This window comes from Fistularia commersonii, chromosome 29 (assembly GCF_037954325.1).
Source record: "Fistularia commersonii isolate RoL2024-O1a breed Wild chromosome 29, RoL_Fcom_v1.0, whole genome shotgun sequence".
Lineage (NCBI taxonomy): Eukaryota > Metazoa > Chordata > Actinopteri > Syngnathiformes > Fistulariidae > Fistularia > Fistularia commersonii.
Window position 1 is genome coordinate 12,485,613 of NC_141312.1, and position 21,007 is coordinate 12,506,619.

A 21,007-nucleotide genomic window follows, 5' to 3' on the forward strand; every position below is an offset into this window, starting at 1 on the left:
CACACAGAGAAACTAAAATTGCCTTCCGCTGTATTAAACTGAATAAATACAGAGAAACTAGTCAATCAGGAGAGTACCTTATCTGAACTGTGTTACTTCAACACAGGCAGCAGATTATTGGGAGAGGAAAACAACAGCAACAAAAAAAAAAAATTGTCATCCTCACTCACACTGTGTTGGACTGATGATGGCATATCTCAAATAACAATTTGCATCAGTCCAGCATCATCACTGTGATGCATCTTGTAGAGTGTGTATTACACTGTGTGCGTGCACCTTGTCATCCAGTCTTTTCATTTCCTCTGCCTCTGCTCATTCAGGCCTTTAAGGCATTAATTTCCCTAGAGGTTTCTTCTTTTCTTAGAAGCCGATGTCTTTGCAAAATTCGGGCAAACTCCCCGGAAAACTGACAAAGAAAATCCCTTGATGATATCAGATGCAAACATAATTGAATCATCGGAGCTCAGACACACAAGTGGGCTCACTACAGTGTCCGTGCACTCATGGGTGGGTCCTCTAAATCTATATTTCAGTGTGTGTCTTTAGACCAGTGACACAATGGGTCTATAATATGCTATTTGATGATTCTGTAATTTCATTAATGTGGATAAAGACTTAAATTAACTGACAAGTAAAACACCAACTTCTATGCATCATTTTCTATTCCAGTTGGGTTTACCAGAGAAAGTTTGGCTCAAAGCAGGGGAACCCCCAGAGATGAATGAACTCTTAAAATAGTTTGATAGGTGAAGCTCACTTTCATTACATTTTCATGACTTGGACACAGCCAAAAATTACATGGGTCTCCCTTCCAATGGCCTCACTACCTTGAAGAGCGCCAATGAGATTGGACACAGTGTCAGCTGGGTGGTGGTGGTCAAAGCCAGGAACCCTGCGGGATTGATACATAGCTGTAGAAGCTGGTTCTGGGGATGTGAAGGAGCCTGACTTACTTACCCTCATCATCAGTGCCTTTACGTTAGGGGTGTCAAACATACAACCCGTGGGCCGGAACTGGCCCCAAGGAAGTTCGGTCAGGCCCGCAGGATAAATTGAAAGTGAAAAGATCCATAAAAGACAAGGATTTAATTTTTTTAAGTAAATGTGATTCAAGAATTTTCCGCTTGGGAGTGCACTATTTTGGTCAGAGTAGAAGACAAGCAACATCACTGTGACAGACCAATCAGCAGACGTTATCAATGTGCCATCTGCTGCTTGTTACGACGTTGTTTCTATCCATGTTCTCTGCCTTCCCGCTACTCCCTAATTAGCCAAAATGTCGAGAAAAGTGGATAAAGAGTGTAGAATTTTCAAAGAAAAATGGACTTTGTCCTATTCATTTACGGAGACGCACAGGAAACCTTCATGCTTGGCATGTTTGCAACAAGTTTCTGTATTTAATTAATATAATATTCAGTGCCAGTATGAGACTCATCACACTGAACAATATGACAGCTTGCAAGGACAACTGAAAAGAGATAAGATCACCGAATTGCTGGCGGGTCTGAGGAAACAGCAGTCCACTTGCACCGATAGCCGAGAAATCAGTGAAGCAGCTACAAAAGCCAGCTACCTAATTGCTAGCGAAAATGTGCAATTTAATGTTAGTCACCAGCTTCACTACAAAAGAGTATGGTGGTATTCTACTGTTAATGCAACTCCATACATTTTCAGTATGTATTGTATGTGTATGATGTTTCATGGATGAAGTTTACACATTTACAGGACAGGTGAATTCTTTCTTCCTGACACATTTAATAGAACTCTCTTTAATTTGAAAGGTGTAGGAAGGGATTTGATTTAGATGTCATATGCACATGTGTTATTGGTTTAGAAATCCCTTTCTTTATAAGTCTCATTTAATCTTAAAGTGCATTACTCTATTTTTCAATACCAATTGCTTGTTAAAGTTTGGTGCTTTTGTATGATCAGTGGGATCAGTTGCAAAGCATACATGTGAATGATAAAAGTAAATTACACGTTGTCTAGGCCGTATGTGGCCCGTGATGAAAAATTAGTTTGACACCCTCTATCTTGACCATACATATTGTTGTTAGCATTATTTTTTACATCTTAAAAACTTGTAAGATATTACTAATAGGTTTTACTGACCATTCATTATTTTTTCAATTTTTTTTTTTTTACTGCTGCCATGAAGAGCATACTGGCATTTCAATTTGGTTAAAACCCATGATCAATCGGCTGCACAATCGGTTCTGCCAGCACTTAAGGCAAAAAATAAGTGTTGATGACTGTTGCTTCAACCAATCAGATTTTGAGTTAGCGACATTGAAGCCTTCTCGCAGGCTTCAGCAACGTCAGCGTATTCACACCCTCTAATTGCATAGTCAGAGAGTGGACAAGTGTATTAGCGAGGACGCTTACTAGCGTGCTGAGAACAGAAATATAGTTGTGTTTGTTTAATATTGGTTTTGTTAACCCACAATGGCCGCAGGAGGAGAAGAGACAGACTTAGTTGGTAATATATTGTTAAAGCCATTTTCTAGATGGAGTTTTGAAGAAAAGCTGGACATAGTAAAGAACGGTTGGGCAACTCCTGAGCTCGCGAACCTTGCACAACCAGGAAAAGGATTTGTCCGACATTTTCAAGCTACAAACTACGACCGGTACCCCTGGCTCACAGGCTCCGAAGTACACTGCAAATTGTATTGCTGGGAGTGCTTGTTATTTGCCACCGATCGGCATGGTGTTTGGAACCACACTGGGTTTGCAAATCTGACATGCCTGAGCAAGTCAGCAACGAGACACCAACGCACTGCCTGACACTTACAAGCAACTGTGCTTTCCTAAACTTTTGGGGAAACGAGAGTGGATCTACAGCTGAGCGAACAAGCGCGCAGGGAAACGGAGCTCCACAACGAAAAAGTGAAGAAAAATAGGGAAATCCTTAAAAGACTGATAGACTGAGTAATTTTTTGGGGCAAGCAGGAACTTTCTTTTCAGGGACACAATGAAAGCGCTGGATCCAAGAACAGGAAATTCTGTGGAGCTTCTATCTCTCATTGCTGAGAGCTGTACGGATTCACATTACCACCTGTCCACTAATAAAGTGTTTAGTGGGACGTAGGGCAAAATGCAGAACGACCTAATCACTGCTATTGCTGAAGTGATGGGAGAAGAGCTAAAGGCGAAGTTAAAAAAAGCCCAGTTTGTCTATGTTATGGTGGACGAGACGACAGACGCAAGTAATGCAGCGCAGCTCACACTGGTCCTGCGTTACGTAACGGGCACAGGTGTCAAGGAGCGGTTTATCGGATTTGAGGATGTTACCAGTGGGAAGCATACCAATGACATTGCAGTACTAATCATCCGATTTTTGATGGTCTGGGTAAAGTTGTGGGACAGTGTTTTGACGGCGCAGCAGTTATGTCTTCTTCATTAAACGGGGTGCAAGCTAAAATTAAAGAGAGAGCACATTTGGCTTTATTCATACACTGTTACGCTCATCGGCTCAATCTAGTACTGACTCAGGGGGCCTCAAAGCTTAAAGAATGCAAGATCTTTTTCGGGCACCTCAATGGCCTTGCTACATTTTTTTCTAGATCACCTAGGCGCACGCAACTGCTGGATGAAATCTGCCAGCGGCGTCTCCCTCTTGTGATGCCAACACGGTGGCAGTACACATCCAGTCTGGTCAATACAGTATTAAAGAAGAGAGATGCTCTGATTGAACTATTTGATCACATTCTGGAGCATCATGACAAGTATGATGAGGACTCAGTACGCTGTGCTTATGGATTTAAGGCACATTTGGATGATTTTGAGTTTTGTTTTTTACTTCACACATTTAATGGCCTTTTTGAGTATTCAGACGTGCTCTTTTCAATACTACAGGACAAAAAATTGGATGTACATTTTTGTTTGGCTCGGGTAAAGGAGTTGTGTGACACCGTTGAGCGAGAGAGAAGCCGATACAAGGAACTCTACAAGGCCACTGAACGCACTGTAGGCGCTCCGAGCACACGAAGATGGCAAGTGCAAGATCCTTGCGCGCACTACCACCAACTCCACAGCAGGATTCTGGACAATAGTATGTGTCAGACACAGACGAGATTTCCAGACCAGGAAAAACTGATGTTTGTCACCCTCCTCGACCCCCAGAAGTTTCGGGAATACAGGAAAGATTTCCCGCAAGCAGCCTTCTCCAGCTTAACACAGAGCCATGGAACACTTTTCCATCTGTCTTGGCTAAAAACAGAACTGACTGTATTGTATGCAATGGATGATTTTGCAGGAAAATCTCCCAGTGATCTCCTTGACTTCCTTCGACAGAAAAATCTGAGTGAGAGCATGGGGTAGCTGTACACATTATTATGTTTGGCGGTGACCATCTCTGTGTCCACCGCATCTGTCGAGCGGACATTTTCAGCCCTAATACGAATTAAAACTTATGCCAGGAATACGACAGGGCAAGCTCGACTTTCAGCATTAGCCTCAATGGCGATAGAAAAGGACTTCTTGATGGAGCTGAAGCGCACGGATAATCTGTACGAAAGAATTATTTAACTCTTTTTAAGGAAAGAAAGGAGGATGGATTTTCTTTCCAAATGATCAGATTTTTTTCAGAGTTAAATGCTTCTATTATCCTAAATAATACTGCAAGTTTATAAGGTTATTGTTGGTGTATTTTAAATGTCCCAGCTGTTGACTATAAAGTCATTTATTGTGGCTACTGTCCGTTTTTGTGTCGAACGCCACGGGACCGGACTTTATTTGTCCCTGTGTCTTCAGATTTCATTCAGGGAAAAATGTCACAATGGTCAGGAACTGATCAAGCAAGAATGGTTTATTCAAAGTCAGGAAATACTTTTAGGACATATCTCGGGCCACTTACATCCCGGGCTAGAATGAATGTCACCCCGAGAGGATCGTTCACCCTTTCTGCACACCGGCTGAGACATGTCCAGCGGATGTGCAGGTGAGGAGGTTCTGGCCCTGAGCCGAGGAGGCGTGGCCATTTTATACCATCGCCCCAACGGACGGGTTTATTTCCTAATGAGGACTTGTTTTACACACTCTTGGAATTTGGGCACTTGGGGTGCCGGGCCGCGCCCCGGACAAAGCCGGGTGCGCAATCGATTGCGCGGAGGGGGTTGTCAGTTGAAGAGTACAGAGTTGGGCATCCCTTTGTCGTCAGGTGATGCGCTCTCGCGAGCAAATTTAAACACTACACAGGTTATCTATCTGTGATGCACCTCTCTTTATATTGCATTTCTGCATAATAAGATATTTTTTATAGCCATAAACTAATTATTGGGGGGGTCAACACGTTGCTGATCTATATATAGCGGTTTCTCATTAACCAAAAAGCTGCAGCGCTCAGGTGGGGGGGAAAGGGGGGGTTGATTCGTGCTACTACTGAAGGCTTAGGTGTAAAATGCACGGCCCGCCACTGATATTTACACTCTTAAAAGAGTATACCTCCCCTTCCCGGGGGAGGTATTCCAGGCATGTCCATCTTGGAGGAGACCACGGGGAAGACCAAGGACATGCTGGAGAGACGATGTCTCCAGGCTGGTCTGGGAATGCCTTGAGGTCCCCTGGAGGAGCTGGACCATGTGGCAGGGGAGAGGGGGGCCCGGGCTCCTCTGGCTGCTGCTCCTGCAACCCGACTCCTGATACATGGAGGAAGATGAATGGATGGATGGATGGATGGATGGACCAGCTCAGATGCGGATGGAATGCTGCATTCACACTAATCTGCCCATGCATGAAAACATGCTAAAATCAAAGGGGGCATTCAAAGTGACACAAGCAAAAGAAAAGGAGAGAGAGGCAGAAATGGTATTGCAAAAGTGCAAAACACCTGCCATGCCTTTAACCAGGGGACAGAGGGGACAGTCCGCCTTTGGGACTACTCAACTGGAACGTTGATGCAGTTGGGACTAATGCTGTAGGAGGTCGCACCCTGGTCTTATATCATCAAGAAAGATTGGGAAGCAGGTTTGAGGAGAATCCAATTGTTCAGAGACTGCCACAAACCTGCAGATGTGACAAATGCCACAAAGGGTGACAGGGACTGTCAGAGTTACCCGAAGAAGAGTGACTTTGGTAAAATGGTAACTAGTTCACTGGCAGTGAAACATAGAGCCAGAGGGATGGTTAAACCACCTGAAAGGTGCACACAAACTTGCTGGAGGAGATGTCAAGTTATGGACTGAGGGGGTGATCATTACTGTTTATGGAGTTAAAATCTATATTTGGTTTTGGATATTTTATACTAAGAAAAGAAAGTTTGGCACTTAGAATTAAGCCAAAGTGAAATTGAACAAATTTAGTTTTTTTTTCTTGTTTTGGTCATGCAGTTACATGACATTATATTACAATCATTAAGCAGACACATTTATCCAAAGCGACTTACAAGAAGTGCAATTCAGTCACCGAAGATCTGAAGTATCAGTAGTCGGAAGTCAGAAGTGACCACTCAACCAAATAGCCATCTTTTTTTTTTTTTTTTTTGCGTGGGGGTTGGGGGCTAAGTGCGATTAGAAGGGTAGTGTTTGGTGAAGAGGTATGTTTTGAGCTCACGGCAAAAGATGGGCAGCGACCTGCTGTTCTGACCTTTTTCGGTGTTCTGACCTTTTACAGTTATAAATCTCAATGTTGAATACATAAAAAGATTTGTTGTTTTTTTTTTCAGGAAGGGAGATTTTTTGGTAAATATTTATATATATACCTTATTACCCAGAGGGTTATGGGGTGTGGGATTGGGGGAGTTGTACAATGTGGTGGGAGCAATGAGCACATACAAGAGTTATATCTGTCAAATAATAAAGAGTAGGTATATAGTAAGTCAATGCTTTTCCTGGTTTGCCAACACAAGAAACAACCATAACGCATTTGTCAATAAAAGAAATCAACATAACAGTGTTCATTGGGTCAAAACATGGGCTTGGTCTCATTAGATCAAGAAGAGTGATCCAACAGCACTGGTCACATCACTTTGATCCAGGTGTTGCATAGTGGCATTGAGAGTGTGCTGATGGTGAATGGAAACCTGTGTGTTCCTTGTTGGGTGCATAGAGGTGTATGACAGGGTTGTGCACTGTCTTGCTGTTGGGATCTGAGGCTATATTTTCTGTGTGCAGCTCTTTTCACCTTAGTTCTTCACCAGTGAGCCTGACTGAACAGGAGAATGGATTTCAGTTGGGGTGCAGTGGACACCTGCGGATCATCAGGTCTTGTCAGGCTGAGCTTAAAAGGAGCGTGTTACCGGCTCGCAAAAGCCAACTATGACAAGTGTGAATTGAATGTGTCTTTAATTGTCCCAGAGGGGGAAATTTCCAGCTCTTACTGTTGGCATGGAGACCTCCCTGTTCTCCCCTGGAACCCATTGCTGCCTGTTTCTGGGGCATGATAATGTGATGGGGAACAACTGGGAAGGCTTCAAACTGCAACAGATGAAACATTGGCTAGATGTAGAATACATTCCCAAATGTCATAAGACAGCGAAGTGTTGGCTTTAAATTACCTGATAGCTTCCCTGCTGTGTCATTAGCTAGCATGTTTGGACCCTCCATCAGGTCTTTTAGCCCAAATACAGAGAATTGTTAATTTTTGGAATTGCTTGTGTTGGGCGCCAAAGTTTTGTTTTTACTTTGGGCCTTCTGATTTAGTACATAACATGAGGCTAATAGATTAAGTGCTAATTACCCATTTCTTCTTGAGTTTGTTTTGAATGGCACAGACCAAGAAGAATTGTCTCTCTGCATTAGTTGCTGATGGAACCATTACTTTGTGGGCTTGACTGTACCTAAGGACTGGCAATGCCCAATGGGAGCCTGGTGCAATAAGAAGAATGTAATTATTTTTATTTTTGTTTTTTTTTAAGCAGCCAGAGGGTGTAACAAGGCCACACTTGCTGAGGCAGTGGGCTTGCTGCTAGGGCAGAGGTGGGGAAACTTTTTAGTTCAGGGGCCACATTGACTTTTAAAATTTGATAGACGGGCCGGGTCACCACAAGATAAGATATATATGAAAAAAAAAAAAAAAAAAAATGTAAATGGTACATATCAGACTCGTCTGACATTTGTCTAAACATTGTCTGACATTTGCTTTGAAAATAAAACCAGCTTGGTTTTAAAGGCTCTGGCGTTTGCTCACATTTCATGGACAAACCAGTTTTTCCCGTTTACCAGCTTTCTCGTTTATCTTTGTGGCTTTTCTCCAAAAAATTGCCCATTTCTCATTAATTGTACGTAAGCGTACAAAATAGTCCATCGGCTTGTTCTGAACGGAAGGATGTTTCATTTGGAGATGGCATTTAAGCACCATGGCGCTATTGGATAGCTTCTCACCACACATCAAGGGCAGCGGAGTCAGTGCTGTTGCATCCCCGGTACTGTTCCCTCTAAGCTGCGCTTTTGCGCAATTGCGGTCTGCTCCAGCGTTCCCCGCGCACAGAAAATAAAATCCACAAAAATAAAAAGCACAAAATAAAATCTGGAGCAGTGTGCGATTGCGCAAACCCACGGCTTAGAGGGAACAGTGAATTCCCCGGTAAAAGTGAATCCAAATGAATGATAGCTTTTGCTGTTTTGCCTCGAGTTCACCGTCTTTTCTTTTTTTCTTTTCTCCATCTCCATCACTGTAACTCATTCTTCTCTCTGTGATCCCAAACTGCCACTGTCGCATAGCACTAACTCAAACATTGACCTCTACATCATCGCGTCACTGACATGACACTCAACAATCTCTCACGGCACACTCGTTGAAAATCACCAGGCTAAATCACAAACCCGATCTGTGTTATTCAGCTCAGGAAAATTCTCAAGTAGCTCCAAAAATGAAATAATCTCCTGTTTGAGCGCCCATATTCATCGATCCACTCATTCAATCATTCACATCAAGTATGAATCTGTAGCAATCTTTGGCAGGTGGGCTTAAAAAGACTAGCGGGCCAGATGTGGCCCGCGGGCCACACTTTGCCCATCCCTGTGCTTGGGGCTTGATCTACTTGGCTGATACAGAGACATTTGGGCCCCCAGAGGCAGAGATTGTCCACAGTAAAACACTCTCCTACTGTATACTGAGAAGGGTCCTACATACCCCACTGATCTCCACCTGAACCCTGATTGAAAGACCTAACATTGCCCTTACTAACAATAGCAGAGTTAAATTAACATTTCAGAAAATGTAAAGAAAGAGTCTACTTACACTGCATGGAGGCCATGAAGTTTCCTGTCTGCAATCTGTCCAAAAATGTAGGTCTTGTTTTTACAGAATTTAGGAGACTCACTCTTTTTAACCTGACAGCATTTTTGCCCATGTTTTAATTGTGGGGTCAAACATACAAAACAAAAAGGCCACCTTTCAGAACTTTTTAACTGGAGGAGCAAAAGTAGACCTTTATTTAACACAGAGGAATGGATGGTATTCTAGTTTTAAACTGGATGCTTTGGCCTTGTGGAAGTTCAATGTGAAGACAAGACTGAAGATGGAGTTCTCCCTCCATAAGGCCACAGAATTTGAAAACATTTTTGGAGTTATAGGGATTTGATGATCCTTTACAGTGTCTCCAAAGGGTAGCTAAAGTTCAGGACAATCATTAAATATGATTTTTGAGTGGGCTCATGAGTAAAATAGTTTTTCTGAATAAAAAAATATTTTTGTGTCTTATTTCACTACATCCATTAATATGCTTGATGGACTTCCTCTAGTTGGCAGTTCCAACCACCATTTATTCACTTTCCCTCCTTTGTACATGTCTAAACCGTTTCCGATTAGTCTGAGTTTATCTCACGATATGAAGAATATGCCATGAGGGAATTACTCTTAATTTGACTCCTCGTAATATCCTTTATTAGTTGAGTTGAGATCATTCACAATGGTTGTTGGATGTGACTAATACATGATCTTAAAATTTCATCTATTAGGGTTGTGAGTCATTCATCAATTTAACCTCCTTCCCATCAGATCCATCCATCCATCCATCCATCCATCCATCCGTCCGTCCGTCCGTCTGTCTGTCTGCTGGATCCTATCCCTGGTGCTCTCGGTTGAGAGGCGGGATACATCAGTACACTGGACTGGTTGCCAGTCAATCCCAGCGCCACATATAAAGACATAATTTGCACATCTAGGCAATTTAACCTGCTGTGTTTTTTTGGACTGTGGGAGGCACCCCACGCAGACATGGGGAGAACATGCAAGCTCATCACAGAAAGGCCCCCTGTTGGCATGGCAGCAGGGTATTTTGTGCTGTGTGGCCAAAGCGCTAACCACTGCAACATACTGTATGTATAATGACTGTGAATTTAGTTATATCTGTCCTGTCAAACAGGGCAGATATAACACACAATGACAAAAGTCCCTGCCCTCAAAAACAAGTTTGTTTGTGTTTTTCTCTGGAAGCATATAATCATCTCTGCATACATGAATAAAATATAACTATGTTCATCTGGTATGAATAATTTCAATAGGCATACTTTTACACCTCATACTTATGTGAAAAAGGGTTGGAAATGACAAAGGTTAATGAAGTACATGTGAAGGCCACAGGACATTTTCAACATGTGCAGAGAATACTTGGCTTACTCAGCTATGTGAGTACTGTAGATACTCCAAAAATAGAATAGAAATGAAATAATCTTTTTACTTTCCATTTTCCAAAGTCACCCTGTAATTGGATTGTGAGTCCTCTCTGTAAATCTTTTTTATTCCTTGTGATACACGACAATAAAATGTTGAAGACATATAGTGATTTATTTTCAGTGCAAAAAAATGTTGAATATATTGTTTGCATTAAATTTATGTTTAAAAATGTTTTATTTGCACAAAGCCTATAATGATTCATGTTGTACTGCAGCTTAAAAGACGGATAATAGTAATATGATGATAATGCCTGTGATTAATCCATCTGGGCACTTATTCAAATTTGTTACAATTTTAGTCCAAATGAAATTATTACTTTTCACTATTTAGATATGACTCCATGCTTGATGTTTCATCTTAAGAACCCTTGTTCTTCCTTGAGAACAAAACCTACATATGCATAGATAGATTGTTGGAATTGTGACAGGGTCCTTCTTCTGAATAATCTGCATAATGCCCATGTTAGATGACCATACTCCATCTAGCTGTTACTGAAAAACATTAAAGAAAACAAGCTGATATACATAATAGTAATTCTTTCCCTCTGCCTCGTCGCTCTTCCTTGACCAGGTGTTTTCAACTGCTTGATCTTACTCAGAAGACATGAACACTGTCTCTTGATCTGAGGCATTTATGCCCAGCCTAATTGAATGCCAGCTGACATTTTCTCTCACCCAGACTTGACGAATAGCAACATGTCAGTTTCTACCTCCTAGCGTAATAGGGGCTGTTTCTCGCCTTGTGTGCTGGTGGTGCATTGTGAGAGTAATTGGTTGGGGGGCTGGGAAACTGTTTTCGAATACACATATTTACACAGTTGGTAAATGATCCAGTAGCAGTTGAGACAACTTGATATGCATCAATGAATAAATTATTCGTAGTTACTATCAGTTAATAATGAAACAGCGAAAGGAATTTGGTGGATGATTTTAATCATCAAAATAAGGAAGAAATTCCTGACTCTCCAATGCTCTGGACTATTGACCCCAAGTACCTGAAATCCCCCAACTTCTTGATCTCCACTCCCTATAGCCTCACGGTTCCATCTAAGTTTGTCTCATTCACACACATATACTCTGTCTTGCTGCGACTAGCTTCCATTCCTCTCCTTTCCAGCACATACCTCCACATTGCAAGATTTTCCTCAACTTGTTATCACTACAGATTACAATATCATTTGCAAACATCATGGTCCATGGAGATTCCTGTCTAACCTCATCTGTCAGTCTGTCCATCACCACTGCAAAAAACAGGGGCCCAGAGCTGATCCCTGATTGAGTCCGATCTCCACCTTACACTTCCCTGTTACCCCTACAGCACACCACACCACTGTCTCACAGCAAGCATACATGTCCTGCACCAGTCTAACATACTTCTCTGCCACTCCAGATTTCCTCATACAACACCCGAGCTCCTCTCTTGGCATCCTGTCATAGACTTTTTCTAGGTCTACAAAAACACAATGCAGCTCCCCCTGGCCTTCTTTGTACTTCTCTACCAGCATTCTCAAAGCAAATACCGCATCTGTAGAACTCTTTCTAGGCATGAAGCCATACTACTGTTCACAAATGCTGACTTCTGCTCTCAGTCTAGTTTCCACTACTCTTTACCATAACTTCATTGTATGGCTCATCAAATTTTTCCCTCTATAGTTGTCGCAATTCTGCACATCCCCCTTATTTCTAAAAATGGGCACCATCACACTTTATCTTCATTCCTCAGGCATCTTTTCACTCTCTAAGATCCTGTTGAATTACCTAGTCAGAAACTCTACTGCTGCCTCCTCTAGACATTTCCACAACTCCACAGGTATATCATCAGGATCCACGGCCTTTCCACTCTTCATCCTCTTCAATACCTTCCTCAATTCATATTTGCTAATCTCAGCTACTTTGTGGTCTACAATAGTCACCTCTTCTACCCTTGCTTCTCTTTCATTTTCCACATTCATCAGCTCTTCAAAGTACTATTTCAATCTTCCCCTCACTCTTCTAGCATCTGTCAATACATTTCCCTCTCTATCCTTAATCTTTCGGACCTATTGTACACCTTTTCCATCATTATCTCTCTGTTTCGCCAGCCTGTATAGATCATACTCTACCTCCTTAGTGTCCAACCGAGAATACAGGTCATCGTACATCCTTTGTTTTGCCTTTGCTACTTCTATCTTGACCTTACATTGTATCTCTCTGTACTCCTGTTTGTTCTCTTCAGTCCTCTTAGTGTCCAATTTCTTCTTCACTAACCGCTTTTCTTGTATATACTCTACGACACACTAAGTACTCCCCTCCCTGTCTCCCTGATAACACTAGCTGTAGTTGTCCAATCATCCGGAGGCTCTCCCTGACCACCCAGACTCTTTCTCAACTCCTCCCTGAAAGACATACAACACTCCCTTTTCAGCTTCCACCACTTTGTCCTCTGCTCTGCCTTTGTCCTCTTGATCTTCCTTGTCACCAGAGTCATCGTACAAACCACCATCCTATGCTGTCTGACTACGCTCTCACCTAAAACTACTTTGCAGTCACTATTTCTTTCAGATTACGTCGTCTGTACAAGATGCATGCTACCTGCGTGCTCCTACCTCTGCTTTTATAAGTTGCCCTCTGTTCCTGTCTTTTCTGGAAAAAAAGTGTTCACCACAGCCATTTTCATTCTTTTGCAAAATGTACCACCATATGTCCCTCTGCATTCCTATCATGTATACCTGCCCATCACTTCTTCATCCCCTCTATTGCCTTCACCAGCATGCCCATTCAAGTTTGCACCAATTACCATTCTCTCATATCTGGGCATATTCTGCATCACTTCATCTAGCTCATTCCAGAACTTCTCCTTCTCCTTCTCCCTCCTTAAACTCTCATCCCACCTGCTGGACATACCGGCAACATTGAGCATCACTCCTTCAATTTCTAATTTCAGACTTATAAATCTATCTGACATTCTGTTCACCTCGAGAAAATTCATAACAAACTCCTCCTTCAAGATGACTCCTACTCCTACTCCTTGTCCTACCCAATTTTCAAATTCCCTACTCTCTGTCCCAGACTCTTGCCTTTTCCTCTTCTCTTCCTACTTCAGAACACCCTTTCTTCCTCTCCTTCTTCTCCTTCTACTCCCTCTACAACTAACTCTGATATTGATATCAAGAGGAAAAAAATATCTATTTTCAGTTTTTTGTTATTTGTAAACTGAGGCTTCATAACTGCTGTTTTTAGTTCACTTTGCATGTGTGTTTTAATCCAAATAACTAACGATAATAAACTGCAAATTCTAAATTGAAATAAGTTCAAATTGAAATCAAATTAAATAAATCCCATTATCCATCGTCTCAACCACATGTTTCATACAACTATAACTACAATTTATTATATTTTAGTGACAAAGTGGGGCGCCAAAAGCAACATTTAGCACAGTATTTCTTTTAGAAATTCCTTTGACATCACACTGCTATCTCATTATCATCATCAGCTTGAGGTAGCTTCATCATATGAAAAACTATAGTCAATTTTTTAAGCCAAAGTTTGTATCTGAAAGTGATAAAATTAATGATTGTTTCTTGACAGTGGGAGAGTTTTCATCTGATTCACAATCATATTCCACCTACCTGTTTGTTGTAGTCAGAGACTAAAATTGTGTTTGATCACACACACACACACACACACACACACACACACACACACACACACACACACACACACACACACACACACACACACACACAAACATCTACAAAACAAAGAGGGTTTTGGCTGGAAAGACCACAGCATGGTAATTTTTGATTTAGTCAAGACATTCATGTGAAAAGAAACTATTATAAAAAAAAATAAATAAAAAAAATACATATTTTAAAGGGCCATAATAAAATAGCAGAGGAAGCATCTGCTTTTCACTCAAATGCTTCAACAGACTTTCATATTTGGGATCAATTAGAACCAATTTTTTTTTTTTTTTTGAATAGGCTAGTCTGATGGTATTCTCTTTGTTTTTTATAACAAACCATCTCCATCCATTTGCTTCACTAAAGTGCTTTCAAATTAAATCCCAGGCTGGGAACTAAAATAATTTTCCTTAATGTGCAGCAAAAATGTTTTTCCTCATGTACAGTTGTCATGATGAAGCCATAAGCTGAAAATTGGTGTTATTGCTATGATATCAATGTTTTTTATCTCACAACAATCCATCAACCTTCACCCATCCACCTTTTTATGGTTAATTTTCTCCTTATGTCGCCACTGTTTTATACTCACTCATTTTATTTTCTCTCTCTTCTGCTGCCCTCCACTATTGTCTTCCCTCTATCCCCTGCAGCCACAGAGCCCTGATGCACGTCCTAACCAGATGAAGAGAGGGGCTTTTGTCTACCACCAGCAGTGGTCACGTGACATTGTGACGGGGGCGACACTGATAAAGAGCCAGCATTGCTAGAAAACTGCGTGGTTCAAATTTACTATATGTGTGCACATGTTGGATATCATTAAATAATTTAGCTATAATCGTTGGAAGGGTGCATTCCAAATCCAAATCAGGTCTAATTATAGGATATAAAAAAATTGCTGGTTGTGTCTGTTAAAGTCATATATGTTTTACTTGAACAGGACACTTAAAATTTCCTAAAAATAAAGAACAAAGATGGACAAACCAAAATGTATCATGCATGAACCAATGTAAAAATAAATAAATTACAGTGCAAAACTGTGAAAATACCTTAAAAAGTGAAACAAATCAACCATGAAAATAGATCAACCACAAATAGATTAGGTGTCATATTCTATTTGCAGAAAAACATGATATACTTCCACAAACCACGGTACAAAAAAAAGAGCATAAACAGCCGAACACAAAACAAGCCAAAGACTGAAAATGACCAAAATAAGGAATGATGATGCTATTACAGAACATTTTCACTGTGTATATTGTTTTATTTCATCGTGGGTACATAAAAATTGATGAAAAAACATCTCTTTAATGTAACCGAATATTTATTTCACCACTCCTAGTTTTAGTATGGCCTGCTACATTTTGGCAGGAACCAGAATATTTACCTCAGAAAAAGAACCCCACTCAGTGTGTTTTCAGTTGATATTGTGCATGTCAATCAACAATGCTAGTTTTGGAAAAACACAGGCAGGGGTTTTCCAAATGTACATTATATATATATATAGGGGTATGAAGTTATTGATTTTTTTAAATAATGGAACAAAAATGGTAATATATATTGATCTAATTTATAAATCATGCTCGTGTGTGTTTAAAACTCTCAACAGTTGCCGAGCATGCTTTTTCAATTGAAGTAGAGTTAATCAGCTGGTAACTGGGAGGTTTCAAGTTGAATCCCTGGGTCCTCTGGAGTCTCTGGAACTGTACTTGAACAAGACTTATATTCACTGATGGCTCCTAAAGGTATGGCTGTCTCAAGATGTTTTAAGTGGTCAGAGCTCTTGATAAGTCAATTTGTTTAAATTCAAGGTTTGACATAAGGTGGCTTTTTCTCAATCATGTAAGCACTTCCAACATCTGAGAGGTGAAACATCTTCAACAGAAGAAATCAAGTCCAGTTACAACAATAAGATTTATGAGATGAGATGAGATGAGAACAACTTTATTAATCCCGAAGGAAATTGTTGTGCCAGTTTCAAGTAAAAACATAACAGTAATAGATAATAGTGGAAAGGAGGAAGAATAAGAAATATATGAAATATAAAAGTCTGATAGCCTCAGGTAGGAAAGACCTCCTGTGGCGTTCAGTGGAGCTCTTTGGTGGTATCAGTCTACGACTGAAAGAGCTCCGACAGGACATCAACGTGGCATGCAGGGGGTGATGGATATTGTCCATGATTCTGAGGAGCTTCCTCATCATCTTCCTCTCTGAAACCTGCACAACAGACTCCATCTCCACTCCCAGGACGGATCCAGCTCTCCTGATGAGCTTGTTGAGTCTGTTGGTGTCAGGTGTCTTGAGCCTGCTGCCCCAGCACACAACAGCATAGAAGATGGCGCTGGACACCACCGAGTGGTAGAACATCTGCAGCATGGTCCTGCAGACGTTGAAAGATCTGAGCCTCCTGAGGAAAAACAGACGGCTCTGACCCTTCTTGATTATAGCATTAGTGTTAAAAGTCCAGTCCAGGTTATTGTCCAAGTGGACACCCAGGTATTTATAGGTGTCCACAATGTCCACTTCAGTACCCCTGATGGTGACCAGATTCAGGTGGGTCCTTTGTTTCCTGAAATCCATCACCAGCTCCTTTGTCTTAGACACATTGAGCTGCAGGTGGTTCAGTCCACACCACTCCACAAACCTGTCCACCACGATCCTGTACTCCTCCTCCTTGCCTCCGTTGATGCAGCCCACGATGGCAGAGTCATCTGAGAATTTCTGCAGGTGGCAGGACTGCGAGGAGAACCTGAAGTCCGAGGTGTAGAGCGTGAACAGGAAGGGAGACAGGACCGTCCCCTGTGGAGCCCCCGTGCTGCTCACAATGGTGTCCGACGTGATGTTTCCCAGCCTCACGTACTGCGGCCGACCTGTGAGGTAGTTGTTGATCCAGGCCGCGAGTGGAGCATCCACCTGCATGTCCAGGAGCTTCCTGTTCAGCAGGGCAGGTCGAATGGTGTTGAAAGCACTGGAGAAGTCAAAGAACATGACTCTCACAATGCTTCCTGCCTCCTCAAGGTGGGTGTATACTCTGTGCAGCAGATAGATGATGGCGTCTTCCACACCAATCCGGGGCTGGTAAGCGAACTGCAGGGGGTCCAGTGAAGGTCCGACAACATTACGAAGGTGCCTCAGGACGAGCCTCTCCAGCGACTTCATGACGTGTGATGTCAGGGCCACTGGTCTGTAGTCGCTGTGTGTGCTGGGATTCCTCTTCTTGGGCACTGGGACCAGACATGAGGTTTTCCACTGGTCAGGGACAACCATCTGGATCAGGCTCAGGTTAAAGAGGTATGTGAAGATCCCACACAGCTGAGAGGCACATCCTTTCAGCACTCTGGGGCTCAGTCCGTCAGGGCCAGCGGCTTTCCTGGGTTGAAGGCAACTGAACTCTCTCCTCACCTCCTCAGCGGTGAAGGTGACAGGAGGGGGTGGAGAGAGTCCCGTTGGGGGTCAGGAGGGCTGAGGTGTTGACGAGACATCGTCCAGGGAAGCAGAAGAGGTGCATGAGCTAGGGGGAACAGTCTTAGAGGTGAGGGGTGAGGGCACAGGGGGAGGAAAGTCCTGAGCGGAGCTGGGGGGAGGGTGGACAGAGGCTTCTTCATCAAACCTGTTGAAAAACAGGTTTAATTCATTGGCCACGTGCATGTCTCCAACCATCATCTGGCTTCCTTGTTTTCCATGGCCAGTGATGGTTTTCAACCCACTCCACACCTCCCTCATGTTGTTCTGCTGGAGTTTGCTCTCCAGCTCCTTCTATAACTGTCCTTGCCCTCTGCAATCTTCTCCCTCAGCTCAGTCTGCACCTTCCTCAGCTCCTCTTTGTCTCCACTCCTGAATGCCGCCTTCTTCCTGTTCAGCATGGCCTTAATGTCTTTAGTCACCCAGGGTTTGTTATTAGTGAAACAATGCACTGTCTTGGTGGGGATGATGTTGTTCGTGCAGAAGTTCACATAGTCCGTAATGCAGGCAGAGAGTTTTTCAATGTCCTCGCCCTGGTCTTCACAGAGCACATCCCAGTCAGTCGTCTCAAAGCATCCCTGAAGAGTCAGTTCTGCCTCCTGAGACCAACTTCGGACAGTTCTGGTGATCACAGGTTGCCGCTGGACTTCAGGCACATAGCGAGGCTTTAGATGGACCAGGTTGTGGTCTGCCCTGCCCAGGACAGGGAGAGCTGTGCAGTTGTATGCGTCCTTAGCGTTTGCATACAGCAGGTCCAGGGTTTCATTGTCTCTTGTCTTGCAGTCTACAAACTGTTTGAATGTGGGCAGAGAAGATGACAATGTGGCGTGGTTGAAATCCCCAGAGATGGCTATGAAGGCACTGGGGTGCTGGGTCTGGAGTCTTGCGACCGTTGAGCTGATGACGTCATTAGCCCGCGGTGCAACGGCAGACGGTGGGATGTAAACCGTTAAGATGATGGCGTGGGAAAACTCTCTGGGCAGATAGTACGGCCGGAGGCTCACTGCCAACAGTTCGATGTCCGGGCTGCACACACGCTCCTTTACCGTAACGTGTCCGGGGTTGCACCACTTGTTGTTCACAAACACAGCGACACCTCCTCCTTTCCTCTTGCCGCTGTCGGCACAAGTCCGGTCCCCTCGCACCAACTGAAAGCCGGGTAAACTCACCACAGAGTATGTTGCTGTTTAACCAAGTCTCTGTGAAGCACAACACCGAGGCCTCACGAAACACACTGTCGCTCCGTGTGAGTGCTGTTAACTCCTCCAACTTGTTGCCCAGCGATCTCACGTTTCCCATCACAATGGAGGGGAGATACGGTCTGTATCTCCTCTTCCTCAGCTCCCGTCTCCTCCCCGCTCGGCAGCCCCGGTATTTCCTCCGTAGCTCCTTAGGGATTTCGTGCCTTTCCCCCATTCCGTCGCTGCATCTCAGCTCCATCAGCTGATCCCAGGTGTAAACAATGGAGCCGTTGCGCTGCTCCGCCAGGACCGGGATGTGGCTCGAAAAAAGTGCTCCAAGCACCGCGAAAACAAGAAATATCGAATTGAGCAACATCTCTTGTTTTGGTAAATTCAATTAACTTAATAGTTACTAAAGCAAGAAGAAGTAATAGAAAAATAGAAGTAGAGAATTTATGAAAAAGAGACACTAAGGTGAAGAGAAACTCTGGCAGGCAGCCGCCCGAGACAGCGCCGGAAGTAATATACATTAATATACAGTAATATACATAATTATGACAATTAACCATGACCTGGACAGCTGAGGACCTCTGTAGACACATACATATTACACTGTATTGTAGCATTATGGTTTCAGTTACTAAGTCTTAAGACAAACCCCACCCTTCTATATTAAAGGTAATGGTGCCCCTATTGACATGAGCTGTGGGTCAGCATTTTCTCTGTTTGATTTTCTTTTTATTTTGGTTCTAAATAAAAGTAAATGAAAAGGATTCCTCACAGAAATCTTCACAATGAACTTTGTCGAATGCTGTCACCCAAAGACAGCAAACTTAATTTACCATAAGCCCATCATGACAAGTGTATCTCTGGGCATATTTGGATGAAACAATTCACTGTTAACCTTCGAAGAACAAATAAGTAGAAGTGAATTTGTTATATATGAATCAGATTAATTGTGGTAAAATCCGTAAAGAGGAAGTAATGACCAAGTATAGATGTTATTGTTAGTTTATGATTTAGTAAGTAATGTGTTGCAGGGGCTTTATGTGTCAAGCAGAGTGATGGCTTGGGGGGAAAAGGCTGTTCCTATATATGGTAGTAGTGGCATATAGTGATCTTCACCTCTTACATGAGGGGAGAAGGGAGTATAGGTTGTCATGGGTTGCAACAATGTTCATTTTCCGGTTCCGACTCTAGGAGATTACAACTCTGTTGTAACTTTCTAATTTGTAACTAGTAAAATATCCTGGATATATTGACAGCTGATTTGATTTAGGATTATTATTGATTGGTTCTATTTATTGAGAGTTGCTAATAATAAATCCCGTCTAAAGTCATTTTGTAATTGTTAGCAGTCTGGCTGAATTCAATTCTGCTTTTGGATCAAAAGACAATGTTTCCCATGATTAATTGTTCTTATGATTCTTTTTGGCTCCCATGATGTTTGGCCCAGTAAAAGCCTACTTCGAAGACCTGCTTCAGAACAGCTAATTTTATAATATCACGACAACGTATAGCGGTGGACATCATGGCAGGCTATACAATCTCACCTCTGGCCTTCACAATGGCCATGGAGGTCATCATCAGGAACTCAAGATGGGTTGTTGGGGGTGAGTGAACCAAGAACAGGATCCACCCTCCACCTATCCAAGGCATACATGGATTGCATAACCACTACTGCATCATGAACCAGACGGCGACTTGCAAAACTGCAGGAGAACATCAAGTAGGCCCGGAGGAAAGTGAAGCAGAACAAGTCAAGGGAAAGCTTAAAGATGTGAAGTTCTGCATTGGTGATAACCCAATACCAATAGCATGTGAGCAACCTGTCAAAAGCCTGTGTAAATATTATCACACAAACATCAGGGACAAAGATCAAGTGCAGTAAATAAGGCAGGACATCACCAGTTTACTCGAAAAATATCACAGGACCCTACTGCAAGGAATCTCAAACTGTAGTGCCTAAAATTTGGACTTCTCCCTCTGCCAATGTGACCACTCACTGTCTATGAGTTGCCAATAACAACTGTGGAAACCATGTCTTCATATGTGAAAAGTGGCTCGGTGTCCCGCACTGTCTGACTAATAC

General features: G+C 42.6%; 1 protein-coding gene across 7 annotated transcripts in view; it reads right to left on the bottom strand.

Moving 5' to 3' along the window:
* The window catches only part of LOC147217007 (VPS10 domain-containing receptor SorCS1-like), a 249,876-nt gene that overhangs the window by 94,507 nt on the left and 134,362 nt on the right, over positions 1 to 21,007 (bottom strand). Inside the window, exon 1 of one of the 7 annotated variants that reach the window (XM_086176926.1) lies at positions 14,865 to 14,910. The exons of the other annotated variants lie outside the window; for them this stretch is intronic. The gene's annotated coding sequence lies outside the window, so the exon portion shown is untranslated. Of the gene's footprint in view, positions 1 to 14,864; positions 14,911 to 21,007 lie in introns of those variants that run through there. 7 annotated transcript variants of the gene reach the window in all.